This window comes from Tursiops truncatus, chromosome 13 (assembly GCF_011762595.2).
Source record: "Tursiops truncatus isolate mTurTru1 chromosome 13, mTurTru1.mat.Y, whole genome shotgun sequence".
Classification (NCBI taxonomy): domain Eukaryota; kingdom Metazoa; phylum Chordata; class Mammalia; order Artiodactyla; family Delphinidae; genus Tursiops; species Tursiops truncatus.
Window position 1 is genome coordinate 85138070 of NC_047046.1, and position 23999 is coordinate 85162068.

At 47.6% G+C, this 23999-nt stretch overlaps 1 pseudogene; it reads left to right on the forward strand.

The window, feature by feature from the left end:
• Positions 1 to 5527: 5527 nt before the first annotated feature.
• LOC141276126 (frataxin, mitochondrial-like) lies at positions 5528 to 23607 on the forward strand (annotated as a pseudogene).
• Positions 23608 to 23999: the final 392 nt, after the last annotated feature.

A 23999-nucleotide genomic window follows, 5' to 3' on the forward strand; every position in this document is an offset into this window, starting at 1 on the left:
CCAATAATCGTGTAAAGAAGACTGTGGTAAGTGTGAAACTTAAGTCATCAGTTTCTTGCATCTGCAAAACATGCAACAGGATCTAAGAGGAGGGACTTTTGTACTAATGGCTGAATAGATGCCAAAGGGCGAAATGATGTGATTTCATGGGAAACTCAGGTCCGTGATAATTAAGAACCAATCACTAAGAAGGAGCTCTTCTTGGGACCCTGTTTTCCATGTTAATACTTAAAAATCATTTTCACACAAGATCTGTTACAGTAGACGAGTAATGCTTTGGTCTTCCCGTGTGTTGTGAAGTGTCCCCTCTGAGTCGAGATTTCAGCTCTGTCACTTCTCACCTGAAGCAACCGGAGGTTAATGATCTGCTCCTCACTTGCTCCTGGGGCTCTCTTTCTGGTCACCCCATTAACTTAACAGGAGAGTTTCTACCCAAAGCCAAAGGGACCCTGGTTCCCCGGGAGTGGAGAAGGCACAGACGCCGAGACCCATGACCTCTTGCACAGGAGAAGATGGTATAGACTCAGGGATCTCCACCTTCTGCCCGTGGAAGGGAGAGCAGTGCTTGGCCATTCCTCTGACTCCTGTTTGTTGAAAAGGTGAACTGAGTTTAATCAAAAAATGCATTGGGGCTTCCCTGGTGGCGCAGTGGTTGAGAGTCTGCCTGCCGATGCAGGGGACACGGGTTCGTGCCCCGGTCCGGGAAGATCCCACGTGCTGCGGAGTGGCTGGGCCCTTGAGCCATGGCTGCTGAGCCTGCGCGTCCGGAGCCTGTGCTCCGCAACGGGAGAGGCCACAACAGTGAGAGGCCCGCGTACCTCAAGAAAAAAAAAAAAAAAAGAATGCATTGGCCATTTACTAGCGGTGGTTTTGCTTTGCCAATAAAAGAAAAAAAAAAGTAACTGTCGTGTCACTGCTGGTGATCCATGAGGGAAAAACAAAGGACGGATAGTGAGGGGCCCTCCCCCGACCCCTGCATCCCCCCCTCCCCTCCATGGTGTTGGCCCCTCCCGTGTTTGGACTCTAAGCTAGAGTAATCACCATGGGAGGTACCAACTGAAAATTAAACACACACCTTTTCTTTTGACATCCATGATTTATTTTCCTAAAGAGCTTATATATGTAGGGATTTGGGAGGGGAAGATGGAGGGGGAGGTCTGGTATTTACTTCACGAATAGTGTTATTCAAAGACCAGGAAAGAAATCCAATGTTTGCTGCGGCTTAAATGACAGTATTTATTATGTACTCACAAAAGGGTAGAAAAAGCGACTGTTGATTATTTTGACATTAAATTGCTTGCAATACATGAGGGATTAATTATGACATGGCGCACTTCATCCTGCCACCTGAATTAGCTGGAGTTTTAAAGAAGGGTCTGTATTTACATCATTTGTCACATGGGGAGAATACGGATGTCTCTGTGCTCTTTTCTGTACCAGGTTTGATCAGGAATCCAGTGGCCTCACTGAACGCAGGCATTTCTCAATCAGATCCAACAAAAATCTATCGCTGGTCTTTGTGGAGAATCCTATCGTATGGAACCAGCGTTTCCAAACTCTGACCACGCTTTCCCTGACTTGGCTTTAACTGACAGTCCCGTGGAGAGACGTTTCCATCATTTGGGAGCAAGGTGATGAATACTCCTTCTCAGGGACGCGTCTCCCCAAACACATGTTGGGGTATAGAATGCGAGGCACCGTTGGTATAGAATGCGATGCGCCGTTGGTGTAGAATGCGAGGCGCCGTTCGCCCCCAGGTAGACGACTGAGGAGTTTTGTTGGTAGAGGGGCCGACGTTCAGGTGAAAGCACCTCTGGGAGAGGAACGGAGGAGAGGGCACTGGGTCTTAGTAGCGGGAGGCCAAAGCCAACGCCCAGGGTGCCTGCGAGCTGTTGGCGACCAGAACATCTCTCGCTTTCCTCTTGTCGCTTTAACAGACCAGGCGCTGTTCTAGCCCCCAGGCAATGAATGCAGCTCTTAGCCTCAAATCCCTGCACTTAGTACCCACAGTTCTCAAGCTTGAAGGAAGAGCAACCTCAAAGACCTGGCGCACCCTTTTAAGCGTAGAGAGCCGGAACACCCAAACCATACCAGAAAGAGGAAAGAACCCCATGAGGAATGGAGCAAACATGCTGGTGTTCCCTTCTCCATCCCTGAATCTACACCTCCCGCAGGATTGAAAATACCCGGAAAGCTGAGGGCACGGGCACCACAGCCCCGAGAGTGGTCGAGAGAGGAGAAAGGGGATGGTCTCGGGACTTGCTTTGCTATGGTCAGGACCCGATGCTTTCCGATCACAGGGTTCTGTGGGTTATTCCAGCTGGAGTCCTGGTGACTATCCCCTTAGTTATTTGAAAGAGCATCATTATCAAAACAGAAAAACCCAAACCGTCCAATTCCTACACTGCTTACTATAAAGAATCAGCGTGATGAGGGGCTCAGTTTGTAGCTGTGGTTTGAAATACGTCTCTACAGCTGTTTAAGCACTTTATGTTTGAAAAATGCTTTCCCATCACTCTGAGTAGGTTTTCTTTGTGACAGTTCAGCAAGGTCACCTGGGATGGCCTCTGACGGATAGCTGACGACACCTGGGTGAAGGTCACGTGATGGGCACACAGCGAGACCTGGGGACGGTTCTACAGTCTCTGTGACCCCAAGTGTGTGGGGCGCCACTGAGCCCAGGTCACCTCCAAGAGGGCTCAGGACGAGGTGCTTGGAAAGGCAGAGTGTGCTTCCCATTGACTCCGTGTTCGTTTCTATAGCAGAGCGCACAGCATCTCTAAGAGTCAGGTTACCGCGTGTTCTGCTCTCAGAAGCCAAGGTGTGAGGGAGGAGAAGGCTGGAGGTACCCGTGTGGAGAAGTCCGGCTCAGAGAAGGAATTACAGCTCGAGGATCAGACAAGTCACAGGATCCTGCCCAGGGCAAACGTCCTTTGTAACAGAGGAGCTGAGGCTCAAAGTAACACCGGGGGGATCCAATGTGATCTGTCCGCTTCACCCGCGGGAACGTTACATTTTGTGAAAAACGTACTTACTGCGAATGTGTGATGTCATTTACTTAACAAGAAAGAAAGTTCATCTTTTGTTGATGAACTCTTACTGCTTGGAGGGAAATACTAGAATATCTTACCCTGGGCTCCAAAATAGCTGTGATCCTTGAAAGAATTTCCCTCCCCTGTTTCTGTTCCTCTGTGGTATTTCCACATCTAGCATAAAAGAAAAATCCAATAGCATTGAAGTTAAATAACGCATTTTTCCCTCCCAGAACCAATAAATCTGTTTAAAGATGCATTGCTACTTTTCTTGAGGGATAATTTAGACTAGTATCAAAGAAGGAAAATCAATAGTTTTTTTCTATTACAAATAATTGTGTGTTTGACTCTTTTCCGCTTTTTCTTTTTTATTTATTTTGGTTTCAAAATATTTCTACTGAGCCTGCCTCACGTTTTAAGTCTAGACCAGCATGAGTTTCTATGAGACAATGTCTACCAGCGGATCAGACCCTGCTCTCTCCTGGGCTTGGTGAGGTTCCCACACATGGTATCAGGGGAAAGGCGAGCAGACCCAGGGGTTCGTGGGAAGAGCTTTGAGTTTAGTTGTAAAGAACAGAGCGTGCTCTTGGGGGCGCACACACCCCCATGGGCACGCAGCACAGAGCCCCACCCACCTGGCTGATTACCTGTGGCCCCATGGGCATATGAGCAGTGTTTATCCTTTGGACCCAGGTTTGAAATTGTCAACTAGAAAATTGCTCCCTGTGTAAACTTTGGCCTGGCCGGCACAATCCAGAGTCCGTCTTTAAGTAACAAGACGTGACCAGATGTTACCTGAGAATATCCAGTGCGCGATCCCAGTACCCAGAAGAATATCTGGTTTGCAGTACCTCCTGGTGTTCATTATTTTCAGACATTTTTATTAGAGAAAAGGGATGACTTGCCAGGAGCCCACAACACACGGGTTGAATGAGAGAGGGGTTTATGAGACTGACTTCAGCTATTCACCATTCAGCCACAGCAGTAAGGTCTAAGGATCTGACGTCAGGCACAGAAGGGAGGAGACAAACCTCGACCACAGATCTGCGATGCTCAGGTGAATAGGAGCGTCCAGAGGAGACTGAGGCCAGATCTACAGGGGCAGGTGGAAAGGCTTTCTTGAGGAGGTGACAGCTGAGCTGAGCCCCACAAGGACGATGCACGTTGGTTAAGTGGAAGAAAGTTGAGGGGGGCATGGTGAGGCCATCTCACAAAAGAGCTGAAGGGCAAAGGCAAGGAATGTAAAGCAGCAGGGCTCCTGGGGAGGTGGGGGGCAGCAACCCAGTGCTGCAGGCTGGGTTACTGCTGGCAACCATCCCCCCTTCCCTCCCCCTCTGCAGGCACAGTGTACTTCCCCACATCATGGACGCTGGGTTTGGTCCTGTGACTTGCTCTGGTCAATAAGTATCAGCCATGAAAGGAGCAGGTGCCACGCGGTGACGGTGCCTTCAGTCTGGGCCCCAGAACACACACAAATGGAGCAGACTTAAACCCAACTACAGTCTGCAGCCCACATGCTGGCTAAGCCCATCTTAACCCACTGGAGCCAAATCAGACTCATCCTGCAGACCCGGGCACCTGGGGATGGTCGTTACGTGACATTATTAAGGCAATAGCTGACCCTTACATTCAGCAAGGCTGAAACATGGGGTGAAGATCAGGAGACACAGGGCCAGAGGTGTAAGCAGGGCTCCTCGTGGACAGTCTTGTGTTATATTAAGGTGTTTAGCCTTTACCACGGACACATTCAGGGAGACGGGGATCTGGTTTGCATTTTAGGAAGAGAATTATGGCAGCAATGTGGCAATCGGCCTTGTGGATGTGTGACTCAGAAGCTGTGTGATAATTAATTATAAGAGCTGACATCTACTGGACCCTTCCTATCTACCAGGAACCACGCTAAGTACTTTACCTCTTTCATCTTAGTTAATCCTCAAAGCAGCCATACAAGCGCTCAGATCACTTCTGTTCTACAAATGACGTATCTGCTTGCTAGATACCCTGAACTCTTAACTGTGAAATCGATCTGTTTATTGCAAAGTTAAGGTAAAAGCAGGTCTGAATTATGCCAGTGTGGTGGGAGGGGAGGGGAGTATGATCTAAGAAATTACAAGAAGAGTCAGCAGGATATGCTCAGTGATTACATGTGGGATGTGAAGGAAGACTCTAGCATTTCCAGTTTAGGGAATGGAGCAGAAGACAGGGATTTGCACCAAAGAAGAGAATGAGGAAGAGAAATAGGGTGTGTGAGGATGGCTTTGGGACGTCTTTCTGAAGGGACACAGTGAGCAGCTGACAGTACAGGTGTGGAGGCCAAGCGAGGGGCTGAACTGAAGATGTGGTGCTGAAAGCACCAGCGCATCACTCCTGGGAGGGGCACGTGCCCTGAGAGAGGCGGCAGGATGGGGAGCGAAGACAACCAAAACCAGACCCCAGGGACACCGGTGTGAGAGGCAAGGGCAGACACAGAGAAGGCAGACAAAGACGATCTGACCATGACGCCTCAGTGCGGCTCCCTCGACATTGATAATGACATTGATATTGAAGGTTGTGCCTGCGTGGGGAGCAGAGGGGCATGGGAAATCTCTGTGCCTTTCTCGTAATTTTGCCGAGAACCTAAAACCTCTCTATTACCTATTAAAAACAAAGAAACACATACATAAATAAACTTTTAAAAATATGACCTGAGATGCAGGGGGAAACCCAAGAGAGCACAGTTCCTCAGCCAGACAACAGGCAAAGAGCAGCAAAGATGCTTTTTAGGGGGCACAGCTGGGGCTGCCAGCTGCTGTCGGCTTGGAGAAGAGTCTAGCAACGTGTAGGGAGAGAAGATTGAGTGCAGGCGGTAGGGGAACGACTGGGGGAAGCGGAAGGCCAAAAGAAGCAGAAAAAATATTGATAGGTTTGATTCCATCCATATTTTTTTTTTTTTTTTTTTTTTTTGCGGTACACGGGCCTCTCACTATCGTGGCCTCTCCCGTTGCGGAGCACAGGCTCTGGACGCGCAGGCTCAGCGGTCATGGCTCACGGGCCCAGCCGCTCCGCGGCATGTGGGATCCTCCCGGACCGGGGCATGAACCCGCGTCTCCTGCATCGGCAGCCGGGCTCCCAACCACTGCGCCACCAGGGAAGCCCCCCATCCATATTTTTAAAAATCACTTCCATAAACAAGAAATGGAAAGACAAATGAGAAGCTGGCAAAGGTATTCCTGACGAACTAGAATGAATAGTAATGACGCATAAGAGTTTTTTCTTTTAATGAGCAAATAAGGACACTAGAAACAGGTTAGATGGAAGGTGAGAAAACACAACAGGACAGACTGTTTTCGTAAAGGGAGACGCAGCAATGGCAAAGGCAAATGCAGTCACATAGTTGGCCTCAAACTAAAATGCAAACATTTTCGCTCATTGGGTTGGCTGTGAATTAGCAAGAATAGGGGCACATGGATCCTCTCCCACACTGCTCTTTGTAGTACATGTCGATTCAACCATCTTTGGAAACAATTCAACAGTTATGCTTCAAGAGCCTCCAGATATGTGCGTGTCACTTGGTGCAGTGTTTTGAATCTGTGTTAATTCCACATCAGTAAAGAACGTACATGAGAGCTGGTGGTCCAAGAAGCTCTCACAGAACAAGAAAATCTAAACCCCTGGACTGAGCACCAGTGAGGATAGGACCACGTACCTTTTGGCATGTCCAGAAAGTGGGATACCAAAAGGCCATTTAAAAATCATGTTTTTGACATGGGAAGAGGTTCATGATTTACCGTTAAGGAGAAACAGCAGAATAGAAAAGTGTGATCCTAGTTTTCCTTTTTTTAAGTGCACATATGAAAAAAATGCACGTGAATGATGAGTTATTGCCAAGTCGTAGGATTACATGCGATTTTTATTTCCTCTGTATGCTTGCCTAGATCTTCCAAATATTCTGCAGTGAATGTGTATTATTTTTGTATTTAGAAAAAGAAAAACAATAAATGGTATTATTTTCCAAAAGAAATAACCATGAATAGTTGATGGGGAAGGATTCCAAGTCGCTTGGTTTTGTGAAGGGAAGGGTTAAGATGAATCCGAGCAAAGATGACAAGGCAGAGGGAGGGTTTTAAAGAATGGCTGAATGTCCCAGGTGCAAAGACTTTAAGAAAACAGGCAGGAGGGAGGAAAAAATGAAGAGTCCAGGAAATAATTCATGGCACAGCATCTAAGATGGATAAAGAGAGGATAGAATCAGGAGCACGGCGAAGGGTTAGCCTGAACAGGAGAAAGGGTGGCTCCTCCTCTGAGAGGACAAAGGTGTGGGAAGTGCAAACAGACATTTGTTCGATTGTTCGTTTGTAGACAAGTGGCAACTGGGGTGTGTTCTGGGTGGTGGCAGAAGTGACTACCGGGTGAGGGTGGTCCAGTTTGACCCACTGTTGTCATCACAGAACCGGAAGCCCGGGGGTTCATACTGCATCTGCCTACGTTGAGGTGGCCACGGCCGGCTGCAAGGCAGGTTGGGAGATGTAATCGTCACATGCCCAGAAATGTTCCCTGTTCCATGACCGAGGGAAGTGCAGAGAGTGGAGGCTGAGGGCCAAGGAGCAGATTTGAAAAATGTTTCAGCTCGAAGCCCACAGGATTTGCTGGTGGGTTTGATACTGGAGTTTGAATGACAAAGAGGATGAAGAACAAAGTAGGTGTTTTAGGGGTGGTGGAAAGAAATACGGTCGGGGATCCAGAAAGAGATCTGAGTATATATTTTCCCAGCAGAGAATCAACTCTTTAGAAGGAATGACACTGATGTGCTCATGACTGTCGCCATAACAGGGTAGCAACACTAGATCCCTAGGGTCACAACCCGTGACACACCTGTTGCTTTCAGTCCAGCCTACAACCAGGGCTGTGCCCACAGGCATGGGTCTGGGGGACCCTGCTGACAGGTCAGCCACAAAGCCACAATCATGCCCTCCACTGTTGTTCTAATGAATCCCCAAATTGGTCCAATTTCTCGAAGCAAAGGGCACATCGATTCACAGGTGTGGACACAGTTCGTACCTGAGTTCTAAAAACTCCTTGTCTGATGGTTCTTTTTTTAAAATGTAATTTAACTTAATTTAATTTTATTCTATTCTATTTTATTTTTATTGAAGTAGAGTTGATTTACAATGTTTAAGGTGTACAGCAAAGTGACTCTATATATACCTATTCTTTTTCAGATTCTTTTCCATTATAGTTATTACAAGATATTGAACATAGTGCTATGGGGTAGGACTTTGCTGTTTATCTACTTTATATGTAGTAGTGTGTATCTGTTAATCCCAAACTCCTAACTTATTCCTCCCCACACTTTCCCCTTTGGTAACCACAAGTTTGTTTTCTTTTTCTTTTCTTTTTTTTTTTTTCGCCGCACTGCACAGCTTGTGGGATCCCAGGTCCCCGACCAGGGATTGAACCCAGCCCATGGAATCCTAACAACTAGACCAGCAGGGAACTCCCGTAAGTTTGTTTTCTATGTCTGTGAATCTGTTTCTTTTTATAAGTAAGTTCATTTGTATCATATTTTAAATTCCACATGTAAGTGATATCACATGGTATTTGTCTTTCTCTGTCTGACTTACTTCATTTACTATGATAATCTCTAGGTCTATCCATGTTGCTGCAGATGGCATCATTTCATTTTTTATGGCTGAGTAATATTCCATTGTATATATGGACCACATCTTCTTTATCCATTCATCTGCAGATGGACACTTAGGTTGCTTCCATGCCCTGGCTACTGTACTGATGGTTCTTTTCTACTGGAAGACTTAGAGGGAGGAGCTACAGGAGTGCCATCGTTTGCCCGCAGCCCTTTCCGCCCTGGTTAAAAGTGAGTCACACACTCACATGTCCTTAGGTGCTTTCCTTTCTCAGAATTACCTGGTGATAGATGAGGGCTCAGGTCTGGTTTCGGCAGCCCCGGGGCAAAGACTGTGCACCCAGGTGCCATGACTACAGAGGAAGGAGCTCCCCCAAGGCCGTGCCAACACATTCAGGATGAAACCGGGGCCACTTAGGGGGGTGACGGGCTGCATGTGTCCCTCCCCTCACAACGCAGAGGGTTGCCCCAATTCCATCCCTGTCCTCTCTTTCAGGACCACAGTGACCTGCTAACAGGATGAGTGACATGAGGGACATTCATTCTGAGATGCGCTGAGACGTAAAGGCAAATCCTGGACCCTGCTTGGAAACATGACCACCGTCTCATTTCCCCCAAATGTTCACTTTTAGAAAGTGACATCTCATGACTAGCTTTAGCATTTGGGGATGAACGCTGAGATTTTAAAAGGTTTCCTAGAAAAGCGATGGATTTGTGTGGTAGCACAAATCAGGTCTAGATATCTCAGCAGGCAAGTGGGAGGACTTGTGGACACTCCTTGTTTCGCTGGGGGGGGGGGGTGAAACTGAATACGTAATTCTGTGCTGTGGGACATTCCAAGAAGGAGCCCAATGACGTGGAGACGTGTCCTTGCCCCAGTCATGGGATGAGGGTGATAATCGCCAGAATTACCACGTGAGCAGGTCACAAACACTAAAGGACACAGATCCTCATTTTCAGGGTCTTCCCAAAAGTCCTGATGAGAAAAGCCTCCTGGAAATGAAATACACTTTATACTGGCCGAAACACCTAATACTTTCCATCTACCTCATGGGAATATATGTTTTACAAGAGAGATGAATATTATCTCATAACCTGCCACAATACCTAATATCTATCACATTTCAAAATGAATACGATTAGTGCCTAAATCTCAGCATTGGCAATTTTCCTCTCTCTCTGGAAAAGTTTTTTAATTGAAAGCATTTTAAGGGTTGAGAGAAAATGCACCATTTATTTCTGTTAGACACTCTAAGTGTATTTGGTTACTTGGGAATAAAGTAGTTTCCCCTTCAAAGGAAAAAAAAATCCTCTAGGCTTATGTGACAATTGTATTTGGTAGAACGATGAACTGGAGTTTCAGTGGCTGGAATTTACAGAATGAACGAGAGCACCATCTATAAAAGAAGATGCAGAATGAAATTCTCCAGTGACAGGAATTTCTTTTACAATTTTGGGAACAAAAGCATCATGTAGAAGAAAATCTACACGGATGTGCTTTGCTATTCATATTGTTACAGCCTTTCAGTGCTAGAAATCTTGAAATACTAATAAAATAAATTTCACCGTTAGCCATTAACTTCCTACATGAGAGCAACATTTCTGTTCAAGATTTAACCCCTGTTTTCTTTGATAAGGTTGGGCTGTTAGTACAGAATTACCCTAGATGCAAATGACAAATGAAGACAAGATCTGCAACAAACATGAAACTAAAGAGTTAACGTTCTGAGCACGTGGACGCTCGGACGCCCCGTGGCTGCCAGCCTCTTGCTCCGCTCGCTCGGCGCCGCCCGGCTCTGCCCAGGCCCGCGCCGGGGCCCCGCGGCCAACGAAGGACCCCCGCTGTACGGCTGCCGGGGCTGCACTCCGGGACCGCCGCGGCCCGCGCACGCAGCCAGCCCAGTCTGAACTTCCGCGGCCTCAACCAGACCCTGAATGTCAAAAAGCAGAGCGTCTGCTGGATGAACTTGAAGACAACGGGAGCTTTGGGTGACGCTGGCCCTCAGGACAATACCGCCTATGAAAGACTGGCCGAGGAGACGCTGGACTCCTTAGCAGAGTTTTTTGAAGACCTTGCAGACAAACCTTACACATTTGAAGGCGATGATGTCTCCTTTGGGAGTGGTGTTTTAGCAATTAAACTGCGCAGAGATCTAGGAACGTACGTGATCAACAAGCAAACCCCAAACAAGCAAATCTGGTTATCTTCACCATCCGGCGGCCCCAAGTGTTACAACTGGCCCGGGAAAAACTGGGTGTCCTCCCGCGATGGTGTGTCCCTCCACGAGCTGCTGGCCACAGAGCTGACTCAAGCCTTAAAACCCGAACTGGGGACTTCCCCGGTGGCCCAGTAGTTAAGAATCCACCTGCCAATGCAGGGCACACGGGTTCGAGCCCTGGTCCAGGAAGATCCCACATGCCGTGGAGCAGTTAAGCCCATGTGCATAACTACTGAGCCTGCGCTCTAGAGCCCATGAGCCACAACTACTGAAGCCCGTGAGCCACAACTACTGAAGCACCTAGAGCCCATGCTCCACAACAAGGGAAGCCACCGCAATGAGAAGTCAGCGCACCGCAACGAAGAGTAACCCCTGCTTGATGCAACTAGAGAAAGCCCACACACAGCAACGAATACCCAACACAGTCACAAATAAATAAATTAAGACTTAAAAAAAAAAAACAACCCACAGAAATCCCAAACTGGACTTATCTTCTCTGGCCTACCCTGGAAAAGGTACTTGCTGCCCAGACTAATGCTGAAGACATTAAACAAAGACCCCAGCTTTGTTCTGCAGCTGAATGGCTAGCTTTTTCCATTCATGCTTTTGAGGACAGTTGCGTGGTGTGTAACGGCTCTGTGAAAAGACTGTGTCACCTCCCGCCCTGCTGCTGGGTTCAGACTTTTAATTTCCATAGCTTTCTTTGGATTTATTGTCTGATTTCCTCCCTCACGTGATAGCCCTTATCTTTCGTAATGTCTGTATGCCCATACCTTTATATATAACCTCACGACAAAGAAAAAGAAGAAGGACAAATTCCAGGAGGAGAAATGAATTGGCTTCACTATTCATTCTTTGAAAGACTTACTACAAAAACGGCCTGAAGAGCGTCTGGCCAACCTTGCCATCCTGTCTCAAAATGAGACTCATTAAAGGGAAACCTAAAACGTTCCTACTCCCCTTGAAAGTGTAAACACTTCTAAGCCCTTTGGTATTGAAGCATCAGTGGCAACTCGGGAATTCTCAAACCGAAGACCGTTTTCTCTTTGTGCTTTGTGACTGCCAGGGTGTGGCCCGCATGGGGTGACACAGGGAGATGTGGTGCCGTGTCTTCCATGTGTGCATACAGATGTACACACAGAGTTACACGTGTGTGTACATATATATTTTTAAAATTTAAGAATAAGCTATTGCAACACTGGCCTGAGGATGCAAAAAATCCCCCAAAAGCCACCTCTGTAAGCTCATGGATATAGTACAATAAATGAGGTCACGGAGCTCAGGAGGTGCTTGGCAAACTGTGAAAGGCCACATAAATGAAAAGATGTTGGTGTTAATGAAAGGAACCCGCTCTTACACTTGGCCCAGCCCAAAAGTAGTTGTCTGTCTCTGGGCAAGTTTCTCCAACTCCCTAGACCTCTGTTTTCCCCTGTTAACAGAGAGGGTTAACCTAGATAGAATATAGTCGATTCCCAATTTAGACATTTAGTGTTCCTGTCAGGCAACCTAACAGGCCCACTTTAATTCCCTCCAGTAGAGGAGATGACCGTGAACAGTTTTTCTTAAGCTATAGAGTAAGTATATGGTTTTGGGTTTTGCTTTACTTGAATTTCAGTTGAATTCACGTTCAAATAGTCATCCTTTATTGTTCCATTACCGTGCTAAGCCGGGGCTGTAGGCTGAACGTTAAGGTGTTAATCCTAACCCCGAATCACAGCCCTCATAAATGAGATCAGTGCCCTTAGAAGAGAGACCCCAGAGAGCTCGCTCATCCCTTTCACCATGTGAGGACACAGCTAGGGGACGGCTGTTTATGAACCAGGAAGCAGGCCTTCACCAGACAACCAGTCTGCTGGGGCCTTGATCTTGGACTTCCCAGTCTCCAGAACGATGAGCAATAAATTTCTGTTTATAAGTCAAAAAAAAAGGAAAGAGTTAACATCCTAACTCTGTAGATAGCAGTCCGCAGAGAAAACATTTTTATTCCTTTTTTTTTTAAAGAGACATAAACAGATATTTAACTGAGGAAGAAAATAGAAATTTATCAATATGTAAACAAATCCATTTTTTTGGTATACAAAAACGAAAATTAATAGGACGTGCTGTTTAAACTTATCAAATTGGCAAAGATAAGTTCTCAGCGTGCTTGCAGGGGGGATGGGCACTGTCCCACTTTGCTGCGAGGGGCAGGTCACTGCTGCCCACCTGGAGATCTCGCTTGCTTGTGTGGTCAGAGCCCTGATTAACTGCACACCTGTGGATCCAGTAATCCCCCTTCTCAGGTACCCACTTCCTTTAGGTCTCTTGGCCACCCCATCAGGAGGAACTCTCTGCTCCATCTGCTGACACACAGCTTCCAGCCCTGTGGAAAGCACCTTCCACCGGCAACTATTCCTTAAAGACCCCGGAAAACCTGCACAAAAGCAAGTAAGAGCCACAGGTACAGTTACCATGGAGACCATAAAGCCTTCACCGTCTCCTGTGCTCAAGGGGCGTCTGGAGCTCTGCTCGCCACTCTTGGGCCTCACCTGCCGATGCGTCATCCACACCAGGCTTACGGTCTCCATGGGCTTCCAGCTCTGACCCTGAGGGGCACAGTGGCATCTGACTCTGGTGGCCCCTCTGTGTCTGGCATCTCCTGGAAGCCCTCCTGGAAACACTTTTCTCTTTTGACCACTGCCTTTCTCTTCTTGGAGGTCAGGGTCAAGTTGATGGGGTCAGGCAGACGGGCATCCTTCCCAGCCCTGTGGACTCCATTCCCAGAAATGCAACAGGGAAAACTTCTTCCTCCCTCTCATCCTCCACCCTGATCTCCTCCAGAAAACTGCTCTGGGGCCCTTGCCCACCTGGTCAGCAGGCTTGCCCACCTGAATCTGAATCTCAGTCCAGGCTCAGGCTCTGACGCCTGCCACGCAGGCCCCTGGTGGTTGGTTACAATGTCAGAAACAACAGATAAACCAAACGGCTGCCGCCATGGCACACGTGTATCCGTGTTCCTAATGCTGCATTTCCTTCTCTCTCCATCCTTCCGCATCTCCTTGCTCCCAGCTGCAGCTCTAGGGCTGATCTGAGGACCTTGCACATAATGAACGATTACTAGCCATCTGTTGACTAACCAGTGCATCCATGAGAAGGAGTGTTACACAGGATTAGGAGAGTGTTTTCAAATGATGTTTAATGATGCTCAAAATGAAATAAGTTTTAAAAGCAGAATAAATGGAAGCCACCTAAGTGTCCATCGACAGATGAATGGATAAAGAAGATGTGGCACATATATACAATGGAATATTACTCAGCTATAAAAAGGAATGAAATTGAATTATTTGTAGTGAGGTGGTTGGACCTAGAGTCTGTCATACAGAGTGAAGTAAGTCAGAAAGAGAAAAACAAATACCGTATGCTAACACATATATATGCAATCTAAAAAAAAAAAGGTTCTGAAGAACCTAAGGACAGGACAGGAATAAAGGTGCAGATGTAGAGAATGGACTTGAGGACATGGGGAGGGGGAAGGGTAAGCTGTGATGAAGTAAGAGAATGGCATGGACATATATACACTACCAAACGTAAAATAGATAGCTAGTGGGAAGCAGGTGCATAGCACAGGGAGGTCAGCTTGGTGCTTTGTGACCACCTAGAGGGGTGGGATAGGGAGGGTGAGAGGGAGACGCAAGAGGGAGGGGATATGGGGATATATGTGTATGTATAGCTGATTCACTTTGTTATAAAGCAGAAACTAATACACCATTGTAAAGCAATTATTCCCTAATAAAGATGTTAAAAAAATTATTAGTAAAAGCAGAATAAAAACTATGTCCGGTGTTATACTAATTTCATGAAGAAAACCAAAAGTTGGTACGTGTAATAAGGACTAGAAGAAAACATACCGAAACGTTAAAAGTAATTATGTGGGGCTTCCCTGGTGGCACAGTGGTTGAGAGTCCGCCTGCCGATGCAGGGGACATGGGTTCGTTCCCCGGTCCGGGAGGATCCCACATGCCGCTCAGCGGCTGGGCCCGTGAGCCATGGCCGCTGAGCCTGCGCGTCCGGAGCCTGTGCTCCGCAACGGGAGAGGCCACAGCAGTGAGAGGCCCGCGTACCGCCAAAAAAAAAAAAAAAAAAAAAAAAGTAATTATGTGCACTCAATGAAATTACAGGTTTTTAAATTGTATTGTTTGTAATTTAACAAGATGTATTACATTTACAGTTAGAGAGAATTCCATAGATGTCTATATAAAGCATATCTATTTGTCAATAGAGTTTAAGGCATGTAGCTATGGTCACAGGTAAGTGGCAGACAAAGATCAGGTTATTCTTAGACAGTTTTCTTTCTTCTACAAGAGGTGCCTTGTTCTCACTGAATCAGCTTCAGTGCCTCTGGACTCTTTGCCAAATCGGACCACAGTGGGCCTATTGCGCTGTCTTTCGTCTGCCTAAATGCACCTGATTTGTAAAGATAATTTTACATTCCTTCCAGGTCAACACTATTAAATGATACTTTATTATGAAAGTCATTGTATTTGTGCCTCAGTTTATTTCATGTTGTTCTCCAGTGCCTGGTACAATGCCGGATAGTCAGAAGCTGGCATGAGGAAACCCTTTCTTGTCTTCCAGAGTTTACAATACGGGCAAAAGCACACACTAGAAATAGGCTTGTATATCAAAAGGGAGACATAATTTAGCTTACGATTCCTCCACCTCAGTGGCCTCTTTACATGATGTTTCCATGCCCATTATCTTATTATTTTTTGAGCTTTCCATAAAGTTATCCACACAACGTACATATCATTGTGATTTCATTCTCATCATAAACGGTTATATATTAATTTTGCATCAAATACTCCACACATGCTTTGTCATTCTAAGACTTCTTTTCCCATGATCTCTCAGATGGTTTTTCTTTGCTCCCTTTGTAATAAACCCCATGATGCTGACATCTGAAATGGGGCGAGGTCTCCCCCTCTTCATCTTTCTTCTTATTGAATCATTTTTTATTTCTTACTTTTTGAACTGGAATCTGTTCACCTTCCAAATGCCTCTGCCAATTTTTCTGGCTTCTGAAAAATTAATTTCAGCCGTTAGCATCATGTGAACAGAAAGGGTGTCTCTCCCACCTTGCACATCTTGACTCTCCCTTCTGGCACATAAATCCTGTCAATGCCATTGGCTGCTTCCCTCTCTCTCTCACTAGAGTCCCAACTCTTTATCTCTGTATGCAGTTGCTTCTTTCCACCGGCAGCCCTAGAGATGGAGAGGAAAACGTTACAGCTAAGAGCCCACGGGCTGGTTAAGTCATCTTCTGCTAACTAGCTGCATAACCTCAACCACAGGGAGGCGGAATAAGAACCCTCAGCCTGCAAACCTTTCCTCCGATAAAGGAAAGGCTTGCCGCCTACGGAGAGACTGTAACGTGTTCCCTGTCTTCTGGTCCCCCCTTTATTCTTAGCTACTTGTGTACCCACTGCATTCTTTGTTCATCCACTCACTTGCTCAGCCCCTCTGCAAACATCTCTTGAACCAGGGATTATGGAGGGCACAGATACAGTGGAGAAGGCAGGCTGTACACATAGGCGAGCACAGCCCACGGTGACAAATGCTCTAATGGAGTTGTTCTCAGCAGGCTGTGGGGCACAGGACGGAAGAAGGAGGTAATGGCTGAGCTGGATGGGGCCTTAGAGGGATGGGTAGGAGTTCACCATCAGAGAGTAGAAGTGTGTCCTGGTCAAGGAAAGTGTATGTACAAGTCATGCATGAGGGAAGTAGCACAGAACAATCAGAGGTACCCACAGGGTAAGAGGCAAACTCATGATCTCGCCCACTTCCGGAACAGCAGACCCCCTTGCTAGAGTGCGTGCCCCATGAGCAAACAGGGCTCAGTGGGTCTCCCGTCCCTCACAAAGGTCTGGGGTTCCCTGGTTCTCACCTCCTTTACCTGGAATGCCACTCCCTTTCTTCTCAAATTCCCACTTATCCCTCAAAATGCAGCCAGACATCAGCTGTGCACCATCCCACCAGCCCAGCTGGGCAGCCAACCCTCACCTGACTCTTCTGTTTCTGCCTGTTCATTCGCCTGTCTGCCCCTCAGGCTGGGAGCCTGAAGAGGGTCCTTATTTCCCTGGCCCTTGGAGAGGGGTCAGTAAGTGCTGTTGGGTCACTAGCAGGTGTGATGGCCCCTGGGTGGAGGAAAGTGGATGGGCCGGGAAAGGGCTGCACACGTCGGCCATGGGACGGGGCCACCTGCCAGGGGAGAGGGTTCTGACCAGCTCGTCCCACCTGCCTGTCTGTCCCTCAGATGCCCTTATGGTCAGCCCACTCCCTTTGATGCAAAGCTTCCGTTTCCATGGACACAGCCACTTCCTTTTCTGGCCTCACCTGCTGCTTTAGTTTCCCAGAGCTGCCGTAACAAAGCGCCATAGACTGGGCGGCTTGAACAACAGAAACGTGTTTCCTCGCATTTCTGGAGGCCAGGAGGCCAAGATCAAGGTGTCAGTGGGTAGTTCCTTCTGAGCTCCCTCTCCTAGGGCTGCAGACAGCTGTCTCCCCCCGAGTCCTCACATGGTCTCTCCTCTCTGTGCGTCCATGCCCTAATCTCCTCTTCTTATCAGAACATATTCAGACTGGATTAGGGTCCACCTGTATGACCTCATTTGACCTTGATTACCTCTTTCAAGACCATCTCTCCAAACGCACACCCTGAGGTCCTGAAAGCTAGGGCTTCTAGATATGGATTTGGCAGGGGGACAAAATTCAGCCTCTCAGACCTGCCATTAGTTGGTTTTGCCTGTGCTTTTTTAGTTGTCCCTGTTCCTTGCTTTGTCCCTTTGAGGACTTCGGAGAAAGTAATTTCCTTTAGAGTTGCGCCTCCTTGAACCTCGCCTGTTATTTTATGACGCCGCCCCGTGCTCGGCCGCCGCCATGCTGCTTTTGTTTCTGTGTTTTCGGGCTACAGTCTCTATTTTCTCCTCACATCTCAGAATCCCTGCTTCACTGTTTTCTCTCCTTTCACGGCCCCAGGTGACTTCCTTTCATTTATTTATCTTGGCAGGTGTTACCAGCTTATTTCTTTTATTTCCCCTTTGCCTCTGGTACTTAACACCGGGCCATCTGTGCCAATCTTACTTATTATTTATTCACCAAACGTTCCCCAGCCCCTACTATGTGTAAGTACGGCACCGGCAGGGCCCTGGTTCTTAAAGGTGAAGGAGTCCTCGCCACCGTCTTCCAGGGGCTGCAATTCCGCAGAGTGAGACTCAGGGCCGGGCCCACGGGAGGCCGTGCTGAGCGCAGCTCTGCGGTGCTCTTAGCATCTGGTCCATGGACCCCGTGCATCAGTCTCACCCGGGGTGCGGAGGAAGCACCCGCCTGGCGCATTAGCAGTTCGAGGAGCTCAACCAGGCATCGGTACTCTGTACACGCCCTGCAGGGGTGGCCGTGCACAGTGAACGTTAAATACGGCTTTGCTGCCACAGCAAATGAGGGAACGATGGAGCAGTCGTTGTTACGGTGGTGAGCGGTGTAAGGTGGTGAAGAGAGGATGTGACTTGGAAGCGTGGCCTTGGGGGATGAGAGATGGCTCGCCTGGGGGGACTCTGGGAGGAGAGACTCAGCAAGAACACGTGGGTGTGAAAATGCATGCAGGCTCTCGGACCAGTGCCGAGTCTAGAGCTAGAGAAGGCGTGGGGATGAGGTGGCCCTGGACTGGGCAGGCTGGGGGGATGCTGTGTGGTGTGAGCTGGGCGGCCAGTGGTCTCCCAGTTGAGGGGTGGCTGGGACGGGCATCAGGCATGTATTCCTGTGCAGGACTCAGACCCCGGCCTTCCTGCCCACAAGCCCCTCCCAGCCACGATAGAATCGTCTGTAATACTTTTCAGAAAGCAGGACGCACAGGAAGTTCTGACTCAGTGGGTGTCTGTCCGTGAGCATCCTTCACAGATGATGCTGGCAAGGAGCTGCAGCTGAGGACCACGAATGACGCCAATCCCACCAGCCGCTCCCCCATCTCTACCTCTTTTATCCCAACTGACACACAAGATTGGCCCTCAGAGGGATCTGTCTATTGTCCTCTGTCCTCCATGAAAACTGACCCCATTGTTTCTCTCTCCCTTCTCTCCTTTCCTGCTGCAGCCATGAGGAAGTAGTGTGATATAGTGAAAAACACATGGATGCTTGAATCAGAGAGATTTGGGTGCAAATCCCTTCTCCCCTGTGAAGGAAAGACACTCATCACCCTCCGGAGCCTCTGGTGCGTGGACAGTAACACTCATCTCAGAAGGTGACTGCTTCTCCCCCGCTCTGCTCCCTCTGTCCCCAGTATTCTTCATCGTGTCCCTGTCCTTCGGTATTCCCAGCAAAACTGGCTCATAAGCGCCCCCCTTCCCTGGCCATTCTGTCTTCCCTCCCACCTTCCCCGGGCCAGTTGCCGTTACTGCTGAAACCCCCTCAGTTCACCTCTGAGATCTACACGACAGGATCTCAGGCCATACGCTGCTCCCCCCTCGGCAAGCTTTCCACCCTCGGCTTCTCTGTGTGTTGCTGGCGTGAAGTTTGCAGCTCAGCCCCTGCACAGGAAACGCATGTGATCATCTCCTGCCCAGGAGAGAGGTACAGTAGCCAATACTCCTTCTTTTAACAGTGGAGAGACTGACTCAGTATAGTCAGCGGATCTCTCCAAGGTTGCACCATCCAATTCTCCCACTGTCTTCCCTAGTCTGGGCTTCCAGAGAAAATTTAGTGCTTTTCTGTCTTGTTTATGAATGGATTTCCAGAGCATTTGAGCCACTGGCATTGTTGCCAAAATGGAAATCATGGCGGGGTGAGTGGGAGGGCTTGAGGGTATGTCTTTTCCTTTCTTGAAAAGAAAACTCACGTAATGAACAGTGCATGAGAGCAGATGAGAGGCAGCGTTTTATCAGGGTGGGGTCCGTTCACCCACAGCTAAGTTAGTGAACTCCCCCAGCCCCTCCGTCGGATACCTGGTTTCCTGGTGGTCCTTGCTGAGCCCCAAGAAGAGAGACGACCTCTCGGATGCACCGTTAGCCCACACACCTGACGCCGGCTCATTAGGAGAGAAAATGACTTACGAAGCGGGTGGGATTATCCCGTTGGAGGTGATGCATCTGGAGCTACACATTTCAGAACATCTGGAGAGCGGAGAAAAAAATCACCCAGAAGCAAGGCATTGGGAAAAGTCAGCTGTTTATTGACTTTCCTATTTGGGAGCAAAAGACTAAGCAAAACAACTGGAATTTGACTCTGAAAACCCACGGCTGGTGGCCGGGCGGCGGTGCAGGGGCCCTGTCTCGGGACGGGATGGGCACCACCCAGGAGGCTGAACATCTCCCGACCACTCTTCCTCGCCGTGCGAGCAGTATGCATCCTGCCATAATGAACTCACTGCTATTGTTACACTAAACACCAACAGTACGGGTGATTTTAATGGACGTATTGCTTTAAACTGAGCGTTCACCATCTGTTCAGTCCCGCATTTTGAATGCAAAAAGAACATATTTCGCAATTACATCTGTAAGTAATGATATAAGTAATTTAAATGCATGTATATGTTCACACAATGCAGGAGACAGCTGGGATATTTTCCCCTCACTCTTCATGTTTCAGGCACACATCAAGGGAGAATATTCACTCGCTCCTTGTAGAGTGCATTTTCCCATTGACACGAAGTGGTTTTTGCAGAAAACAAGGTTTCCTGCCCTCACTGTACCTAGGAGTTCAAGGCAGCTCCATAAACTAGATCACGAAGTCTTTTGTACAATGCTTGCCTTGTCTCCGTCCGAATCCCCCCCTGGCTTGAATGACAGCTTGGCACATGCCATGCAGTAGATCCATCAGTTTCAATAGATGTTCACGAGGGACCAGCGTTTCTTTCACTGCCTCCCCTGGAGACAAGGCTGCGGGATGTGTCTCCAAAAAAGGAGGGATCTGAGGGCGGTCGGCATGCCCGCTGCATGGGACGTCCAAGACGGGGTGGCACAGAGACCCTGCCCAGGACAGCAGGTTGCTGAGCAGAGGCTCAACACAACGAAGGGAATGAGTGTTCGCTGGGCCTGGGGAAGTGGTGGGAGAGGGGCTGGGGAGAAGGATGCTGGTAGCTCGTGATTAGGAGACATGGTACCAGAGACAGAGAGATAGATGCCCCAAGGCTCAGGAAGGCCAGCGCCATATCTCTGGGTCCAAGTTCAGTGGCGGGGTCCAGAGGACAGCACCCCAGATGCCGAGTGATGTAATGTGACAAACACACAGGATTCCGGGGTGACTTCGATGGGGAATCTGCCAGATGGCAACTCTGATAGCCACTTTTCTCTTTTGAAAACTCAGTCTTTGAATACCATGTTACAGATAACACAAACCCTGGTTGCTTTTTTGAAAAAAGATTTTTTTTTTTAACCCATCACCAGCACAAACAAAAAATATTTGCTTTTGTGATGTCCCACGACCCTGTAAGAAGATAGAATTGTTTAAAGGCTTTTGTATTGTCCACATTCTAAGCAAGGAGAAGCTTATAAATCTTCCAGTGTGACATCATTGTCGTTTTATATCTATATACTCTATATTTACTGTGCCTGCTTTTTCCGGCATCTGTGACACAGCTGACAGCAGTGGATTTGCATGGGGACTTATGTTACCATTTGCAAAGACTCCCTATAGAGATGTTTCCTGAGCTTGCTGTAGTTTTGATTTTTTAACTGCTTGTCGGCAATGCATTTATTATTTTTTTCCTCAGACAAAGGTGCTAGCTTGAACTGATGGAAGGTTTATTTTTGGAACATTATTAGCAGCTTAAAATTTTGGAGATGTTGTGCCAAGGGATAAAACTATAGGAAGAATTCTAAATAATACATTTTTATTGACTGTTCGTCCCAAAGACCCAGGAGAGTGGTCAACCCTATTGGCCTCAATTTAACAGATGTTATTGTGGACGGGTATTTAGATTAAAAAAGACTATTTACAGTCTTTGACTATTTAAAGGCTACTTGTTTTTCCCCAATATTCGTTTATTTTGAAGAACTTTCCACTCTGATTTCATTCTTAATTTAGTGTATATTCTAAATTGGATCAAAATTACCGATGAATTGCGTCTTCAAAGAAATCTGGTTTACTGTCTAATTACACAGTCCACCTAAATGGGTTAAAACAAAATAGAGTCTAGGAAGTGGAAATGCAATCATTGTTCACTGTTCCTAAATCGAGCGGAAATTCAGCCCACAGTCAGGTGTCAGGAGTTTTCAACTCACAGTTGAAACTCACGATGATTAGAGAAATGCAGTAATAAAACACTGCTAAATTTTCAGCCTGTAGGAGGGAGCTGGAAGAACGTGTATTTTGCACAAACCTTAGTGATGTTTGAACTGCTGGTGAGGCCTTTAAAAGTGTAAACTTTTGCACCAGACTCTGGGTTGGTTAACCTCTTCTGCCTCAGTTTCCTTAGCTGCAGAATGCGGAGAAACGAGAACACAGACCTCGTTCATACCAAGTACCTAAAAGAGTACGTGCACGGAATGAGGGCGGCCTTCCTAAAAACTGATCATCTCTCGTTTCACATATTTGTGGTGAGGAGACTTTGATGCTTCCTCATGATTTCAAGCCTGACATTTTAAGGAATTTGCATCAAATCCCGAAGTTTGCCCTCCAGCTCAGACACAAAGAGGAAAAAAGGCTGTGACTCTGGCTTATCTGGGCTGCCATCGGTAACGGGCACAGCAGACACTTCCTGCTGCAGGACATTGGAATTCCATCTGGTTGAATGAGCTGTTGAAACGCAAGGTCCGTACACCGCAGACCCATGGGAGGAAATCACGCGTTTGCGTAGGATGGTTGTAAGGGCTGAGAGATTTGGACACCACGGCCAACATTCTGGAATTGTCACTCAGCATTCCCCAGCAAAAAAAATAAAATAAAATAAAAGGGCAAAAGCAATATAATCAAATTAAGGAAATGAGTAAAGCACCAGATGTGAATGGAGGTGGAGGAGAGACACAGAGCACGTTTCCTCTCTATATTTTAGGCAAGGAAAAGGTTTTTAAGACCTCATGAAACATGTCAGAAGGTCAGCGCTCAAGCGAGGCCCAGGCAAACCTAACACTGAACACCTAGAAGGCTTAGTGGTGTGGCCGAGTATTCTTTCAAATGAAACACAGATCAAACATCACATTAGGCCTTCCTGACGTCATGCTTTAGACTTCAAAAAAGGTACCAATGCTTTTAGCAAAGGGAAACAAGTAGGCGTCTTGCTTCATTTAATGGTGACTAGTTTACCAGTCTGTGGAGCAGATAAGCCCTCAACACCAACATAACTCAGAGCAAATGTCTGCCGTGTAGGGGAACTGATTTGTAAATGACACTACCTGTGGTGTATTTCAGGTTCTAGGTGTGAGTTACATGCTCTCTCTATTGTTGAAGTGAGATTTTTTTCCAATTCTAAAACATAAAGAGAAGGTGAAAAGATTTTCTAAGCTGTTGGAAGAGGCAAATCCTAGAAATCCTTGCGACCTCTCCTGAAAACACATGGGATTTGTTGCTGGCTTTAGGCCATGCTGGTCGTGAGCAGATAAGAGTTTATCCGGACATTCTAGCTGTCTGGCCTTTTAAGCCAGTGACAACAGAGCACTTGGAGCGGGTGAAGTGTGAGTCCCTGAAGACAGCAGAGCAGCTGTGCTGCTTCCCCAGCGCCTCGCCTACCTACCGAGTGTGTCAGAGCTCGTGTCGAAGTCAGTGTGAGTGATAGATGACCTGCGTGGAGGGGGACCTGCAGAAGAACAGTGGCCTGGGCAAGGGCAAGGGCGAGGGCTCTTGGACCTGGGGAAGATTGGGGGAAAAACAAACCTGAAATAGATGTGGGGAGTTCGGGATTGAAAAGCACACTAAGAAACAGATAAAAACCCTCACTAAGACGCAATAACCCAAAGCTGGGAAGGTGACGGGGTGCCGCGCAGGCAGCAGCAAACCAGATGCGACTTTACCACTACAATGGGATCCTCACTGAGGAACCCCAGAGTCGAGCGTGATTGTCTGAGTTTACTAATTCAGCAGCCCTTAAGAACACCTACATTAAATAGTGGATTCCGTGTGGAAATCTGGAACTGCCTGCTACGGGCCAGCTTCTCATCTCCCATG